Source organism: Ovis aries, chromosome 4 (genome assembly GCF_016772045.2).
Source record: "Ovis aries strain OAR_USU_Benz2616 breed Rambouillet chromosome 4, ARS-UI_Ramb_v3.0, whole genome shotgun sequence".
Classification (NCBI taxonomy): domain Eukaryota; kingdom Metazoa; phylum Chordata; class Mammalia; order Artiodactyla; family Bovidae; genus Ovis; species Ovis aries.
Genome location: NC_056057.1, coordinates 85,622,712 through 85,629,573, shown reverse-complemented (window position 1 = coordinate 85,629,573; position 6,862 = coordinate 85,622,712). Strand labels below are relative to the sequence as shown.

The 6,862-nt window shown below is 39.8% G+C and overlaps 1 pseudogene; it reads right to left on the bottom strand.

Annotated features, from left to right (window-relative positions):
- Positions 1-5,650: 5,650 nt before the first annotated feature.
- On the bottom strand, positions 5,651-6,268 carry LOC105609673 (ADP-sugar pyrophosphatase-like; annotated as a pseudogene).
- Between the last annotated feature and the right edge of the window lie 594 nt (positions 6,269-6,862).

Sequence of the window (6,862 nt, the reverse complement as noted above, 5' to 3'; positions counted from 1 at the left end):
ATGACCACTGGAAAAATCATAGCCTTGACTAAATGGACCTTTTTTGGCCAAGTAATGTCTCTGCTTTTCAATACACTATCTAGGTTGGTCATAACTTTTTTTCCAAGGAGTAAGCGTCTTTTAATTTCATGGCTGCAATCACCATCTGCAGTAATTCTGGAGCCCCCAAAGATAAAGTCTGACAGTTTCCACTGTTTCCCCATCTATTTCCCATGAAGCGATGGGACCAGATGCCATGATCTAGTTTTCTGAATGTTGAACTTTAGGCCAACTTTTTCCCTCTCCTCTTTCACTTTCATCAAAAGGCTCTTTAGTTCTTCTTCACTTTCTGCCATAAGGGTGGTGACATCTGCATATCTGAGGTTATTGATATTTCTCGTGGTAATCTTGATTTCAGCTTGTGCTTCTTCCTACCCAGCGTTTCTCATGATGTACTCTGCATATAAGTTAAATAAGCAGGGTGACAATATACAGCCTTGACGTACTCCTTTTCCTATTTGGAACCAGTCTGTTGTTTTATGTCCAGTTCTAACTGTTGCTTCCTGACCTACACACAGGTTTCTCAAGAGGCAGATCAGGTGGTCTGGTATGCTCATCTCTTTCAGAATTTTCCACAGTTTATTGTGATCCACAGAGTCAAAGGCTTTGGCATAGTCAATAAAGCAGAAATAGATGTTTTTCTAGAACTCTTTTGCTTTTTCAATGATCCAGCAGATGTTGACAATTTGATCTCTAGTTCCTCTGCCTTTTTTAAAAAGAAACCAGCTTGAACATCAGGGAGTTCACAGTTCACGTATTGCTAAAGCCTGGCTTGTAGAATTTTGAGCATTACTTTATATTACTCAGAAGTATATTAATAGGGCACAAACTTAAATAGGAGAATTATAGCACAGGAGATTCATTTTTGTATGGGAGTGATACTTAGGTGTGTGTGAGAAAAGACTGAAATCTAGAAAATCTCTTATTTTGCTTCTGTTTCAGATGTTCATTTGAGTTTGGTCAGACAAAACATGTAATTCAATTAAATTTTAAGTGAACACTTTTACCCTACAAACAGTAAAACATTTGATTCTAAGGAGTTTTATTCTTTCTATGTTGTTCATTATCCTGGCCTGGTGTCCAGAGAAGGTGAAATCATACCTAGGCTACTTCTGTTTCTTATTTGGAAAAAAATATCTGAGGCTTACTAGAGCTATAAATGTTGAGGCAGGAAAAATGACCACAGTTAAGTAGTCTTAGGTGCAAATTGGTGTTGGCACTGAATGTGGTAAAGTACCTGTTTTGACGCAAGGAAAAATATTTATAAGGTCCTCCTATTTAAACTATTTTCAGATTGTTGTCTAGGAAATCCTGACTGATTTAAGTCTCCCTTCATGAGCCTGAATCTGACACTAGAAATTCATTAACAGTAGAAACTTGGTCTTGCTTTAAAGTCAGTTTTAGGAATCATTAACTATAGGAGACTTTGAATGTGCCTCAGTTCAGTTCAGTTCAGTCACTCAGTCATGTCCAACCCTTTGCAACCCCATGAATCACAGCACACCAGGCCTCCCTGTCTATCACCAACTCCCGGAGTTCACTCAAACTCACGTCCATCGAGTCCGTGATGCCATCCAGCCATCTCATCTTCTGTCGTCCCCTTCTCCTCCTGCCCCCAATCCCTCCCAGCATCAGGGTCTTTTCCAGTGAGTCAACTCTTCGCATGAGGTGGCCAAAGTATTGGAAGTTCAGCTTTAGCATCTGTCCTTCCAATGAACACCCAGGACTGATCTCCTTTAGAATGGAATGGTTGGATCCTTGCAGTCCAAGGGACTCTCAAGAGTCTTCTCCAACACCACAGTTCAAAAGCATCAATTCTTCGGTGCTCACCTTTCTTCACAGTCCAACTCTCACATCCACACATGACCACTGAAAAAACCGTAGCTTTGACTAGATGGACCTTTGTTGGCAAAGTAATGTCTCTGCTTTTAAATATGCTATCTAGTTTGGTCATAACTATCCTTCCAAGGAGTAAGCGTCTTTTAAGTTCATGGCTGCAATCACATCTGCAGTGATTTTGGAACCCCCAAAAATAAAGTCTGACACTGCTTCCACTGTTCCAAGGAGTAAGAGTCTTTTGATTTCACGGCTGCAATCACGAGCTGCAGTGACTTTGGAGCCCCAAAACATAAAATCCGACACTGTTTCCATTGTTTCTCCATCTATTTTCCATGCAGTGATGAGATCAGATGCCATGACCTTAGTTTTCTGAATGTTAAGCTTTAAGCCAACTTTTCCACTCTCCTGTTTCACTTTCATCAAGAGGCTTTTTAGTTCCTTTTCACTTTCTGCCATAAGGGTGATGTCATCTGCATATCTGAAGTTATTGATATTTCTCCCAGCAATCTTGATTCCAGCTTGTGCTTCCTCCTACCCAGCATTTCTCATGATGTACTCTGCATTAAAGTTAAATAAGCAGGGTGACAATATACAGCCTTGACACACTCCTTTTCCTATTTGGAATCAGTCGTTGTTCCATGTCCAGTGCTAACTGTTGCTTCCTGACCTGCATAGAGGTTTCTCAAGAGGCAGGTCAGGTGGTCTGGTTTGCCCATCTCTTTCAGAATTGTCCACAGTTTATTGTGATCCACATAAAAGCTTTGGTATAGTGAATAAACAGAAGCAGATGTTTTTCTAGAACTCTCTTGCTTTTTCTTTGATCTAGCAGATGTTGGCAATTTGATCTCTGGTTCCTCTGCCTTCTCTAAAACCAGCTCGAACATCTGGAAGTTCATGGCTCACGTATTGTTGAAACCTGGCTTGGAGAATTTTGAGCATTACTTTGCTAGTGCGTGAGAGGAGTGCAATTGTGCAGTAGTTTGAGCATTCTTTTGCATTGCCTTTGTTAGGGATTATGAGGAAAACTGACCTTTTCCTTGGGCCACTGTTGTGCTTTCCAAATTTGCTGGCATATTGAGTGCAGCACTTTCACAGCATCATCTTTTAGGATTTGAAATAGCTCAGCTTGAATTCTACCACCTCCACTAGCTTTGTTTGTAGTGATGCTTCAAAAGGCCCACTTGACTTCACATTTCAGGATGTCTGGCTCTTGGTGAGTGATCACACTATCGTGATTATGTGGGTCGTGAAGATCTTTTTGTACAGTTCTTCTGTGTATTCTTGCCACCTCTTCTTAATGTCTTCTGCTTCTGTTAGGTACATACCATTTCAGCCCTTTATCGAGCCCAATTTTGCATGAAATGTTTCCTTGGTATCTAATTTTCTTGAAGAGATCTCTAGTCTTTCCTATTCTATTGTTTTCCTCTATTTCTTTGCATTGATCACTGAGGAAGGCTTTCTTACCTCTCCTTGCTATTCTTTGGAACTCTGCATTCAAATGGGTATATCTTTCCTTTTCTCCTTTGCTTTTCACTTCTCTTCTTCTCACAGCTATTTGTAAGGCCTCCTCAGACCGCAATTTTGCTTTTTGGCAGTTCTTTTTCTTGGGGATGGTCTTGATCCCATCTTCTGTACAATGTCACAAACCTCCATCCATAGTTCATCAGGCACTCTGTCTATCAGATCTAGTCCCTTAAATCTATTTTTTCACTTCCACTGTATAATCATAAGGGATTTGACTTAGGTCATGCATGAATGGTCTAGTGGTTTTCCCTGCTTTCTTCAATTTAAGTTTAAATTTGGAAATAAGGAGTTCATGATCTGAGCCAGAGTCAGGCCCCGGTCTTGTTTTTGACAACTGTGTAGAGCTTTTCCATCTTTGGCTGCATAGTATATAATCAATCTGATTTCAGTGATGACTATCTGGTGATGACCATGTGTAGAGTCTCCTCTTGTGTTGTTGGAAGAGGGTGTTTCCTACAACCACTGTGTTCTCTTGGGAAAACTCTATTAGCCTTTGCTCTGCTTCATTCCATACTCCAAGACCAAATTTGCCTGTTACTCCAGGTGTTTCTTGACTTCCTACTTTTGCATTCCTGTCCTCTATAATGAAAAGACATCATTTTTTAGTGTTAATTCTCAAAGGTCTTGTAGGTCCTCATAGAACCATTGAACTTCAGCTTCTTCAGCGTTATTGGTTGGGGCATAGGCTTGGATTACTGTGATATTGAATGGTTTGCCTTGGAAACAGAGATCATTCTGCCGTTTTTGAGACTGCATCTAAGCACTGTATTTAGGACTCTGTTGTTGACCATGATGGCTACTCCATTTCTCCTAAGGGATTTCTGCCCACAGTAGTAGATATAATGGTCATCTGTGTTAAACTCACCCATTGCAGTCCATTTTAGTTTACTAATTCCTAGAATGTCAGTGTTCACTTTTGCCATCTCCTGTTGACCACTTCCAATTTGCCTTGATTTATGGACCTAACTTTCCAGGTTTGTATGCAATATTGCTCTTTACAGCATCGGACCTTGCTTCTATCACCAGCCACATCTACAACTGGGTATTGTTTTTGCTTTGGGTCCATCCCTTCATTCTTTCTGGAGTTATTTCTCCACTGATCTCCAGTAGCATATTGGGAACTTACCGACCTGGGGAGTTCCTCTTTCAGTATCCTATCATTTTGCCTTTTCATACTGTTCAAACCAAGTAAGATGGTAAATTTTGCAAGAGGGCAGACACACTGAAACCATAATGACAGAAATAGCCAATCTGATCACATGGATCACAAACTTGTGTAACTCAATGAAACTAAGCCATGCTGTGTGGGGCCACCCAAGATGGATGGGTCATGGTGGAGAGGTCTGACAGAATGTGGTCCACTGGAGAAGGGAATGGCAAACCACTTCATTATTCTTGCCTTGAAAACCCCATGAACAGTATGAATGTGCCTAGAAGGTGAAATTTAATTGTTCAAAACTAGAGTCCAATGGTAAATCATTATCTAAGGCTGATAGGCTGGGAAACTGTGTTGGATAAACACATTAATATAAAAAAAATTTATATGTCATTCACAGGTAGTGCTGTATGAATCAAGATGTCTTTCTCAAAAGTCTGAATTGTCTTCAAGGCTTCCTGCTACAGGTAAATGTTCTCTTAGATCATTGCTTATAGCAAGGACAATCAGTGCTTTGCCAGCATCCCTACATAAGCCAATGTTTGGAATATGTGTTTACTCTTGTGTAACTCTGGAAGATGCTAGTGACTTCTTTCATTCTCTCAACCTGTAGAAAGTCTCTCTCTCTCTATTACCAGATTTCTGGGTACCTTTCCTACAAAGAAGCTGAAGCTATAGCCCTGTTCTTATTCTTTATCAACTTTATTTTAGGCAGAAATCCTAAATGACTCAAGAGTCTGTCAGTTCCTTCTTTTTCATTTCAGAAGCATACACTTCCTTGTCTACTATCAGCCAACATCCTTCTAATTCCTGCTGTGTTCTCAGTGCTAGCTTAGCATTGAGCCAGATTCAACAAATAATTTCTCAAACATGATCTCATCATTTTGGCATCTTCTCGGGGACTAATATTTATGTTCTGTCATTGCTTCAGCTACCACTCCACTTGAGGATCTTTGGATTTTTTTTTTTCATTCTGTGTTGCTTTTGTTTTATGGAAAATTATATCAAACCAACATTAAACTAAGCTGAATACAAAGTCTTAGTAAGTGAGGCCTGTTTGTCTCATATACAAAAGCATATATATATAAAAACTCATATACAAAAACTACTCTTTGCACTTAAAAATTTCAGGAAGGGAACTTGAAATAGCTTCATGTTTACATGTTTCAGCTCCAGAGCACAGGAAAGACTCCGACATCCACTGTCAGATGTTTTTCACTCACTTTAGCGTCAAGTCTCTTCAAGAGGTTATTTTTTGGCAGAATATTTACTTCTACAAATTCTCCATCCCCTGGCTTTGGATTAAGCTTTACATTTCAGCATCCTTCCCATTTACAGTTATTGTAAAAATGTATGTGGTACCATTGACAAACTTGGGTCCATACTTACAGCTGGAGAACAGTCAGTATCACCTTTTATTGTCAGTTCCTTTCTTAAGCTCCCAAAGTACAGGTGCTTCTGGACTTTCATTATCAGCTATGAAATCTCTGGGGAATTCTAGGCCGTAGCCTCCCATTGGCAGTCATAGATGCTTTGCCATGATATATCCTTAATGAACACTTCTTTGCAGCACTGAGATAACTGCCACATGGTCAGCTGACTATCCTTCCCAGGTACATGTTTCAAGTTTACCAAGTTCTAGTTTTACCAGTAAGACCCATGTACAGTTTCTTCAAGCTTGATCCATTTTTCCTTCTGGAATAAACACATTGGATATAATAGGCTGGTATGTTGGGACAATTTTGTTGGTGCTTAGTTTTCCATTACTAATCTAGTTAGTCTTTTCAGCCCTCAGGAAAGAGGCTCATGTCCAAGATGTGGGGAGAAGAGAATGATACTCTTTTGGCAAAAGGTTGAAAAAAGAAAGGACCATTCTGAAGCAGCACTCTCAGGAAATGCCAGTACAACACAGCCCTTCTGAGCCATTTTAAACTTCTCCAGAACTATAAAAAATAATTTGTATTAAGTCACCAAATTTTCAGTCATTGGTCAGAACAGCAATGGAAAACTAATCCAGATGGGAAAGACATTCTAAGAAGAAGAATCTGCAAAATGCATAGACTTGAGATATTACTGATTCAGATAATGAAGAGAGGTTTGGAGTGTTTTGATACACAGTCTGGTAGGAGAACGGCTGAGGAAGAGATTCGTATCAATTGAGACAGTCAATGTTATTAAATCCTGGTATGTGAAGTCAAGTGGGCCTTAGGAAGCATCACTACAAACAAAACTAGTGGAGGTGATGGAATTCCAGTTGAGCTATTTCAAATCCTGAAAGATGATGCTGTGAAAGTGCTGCACTCA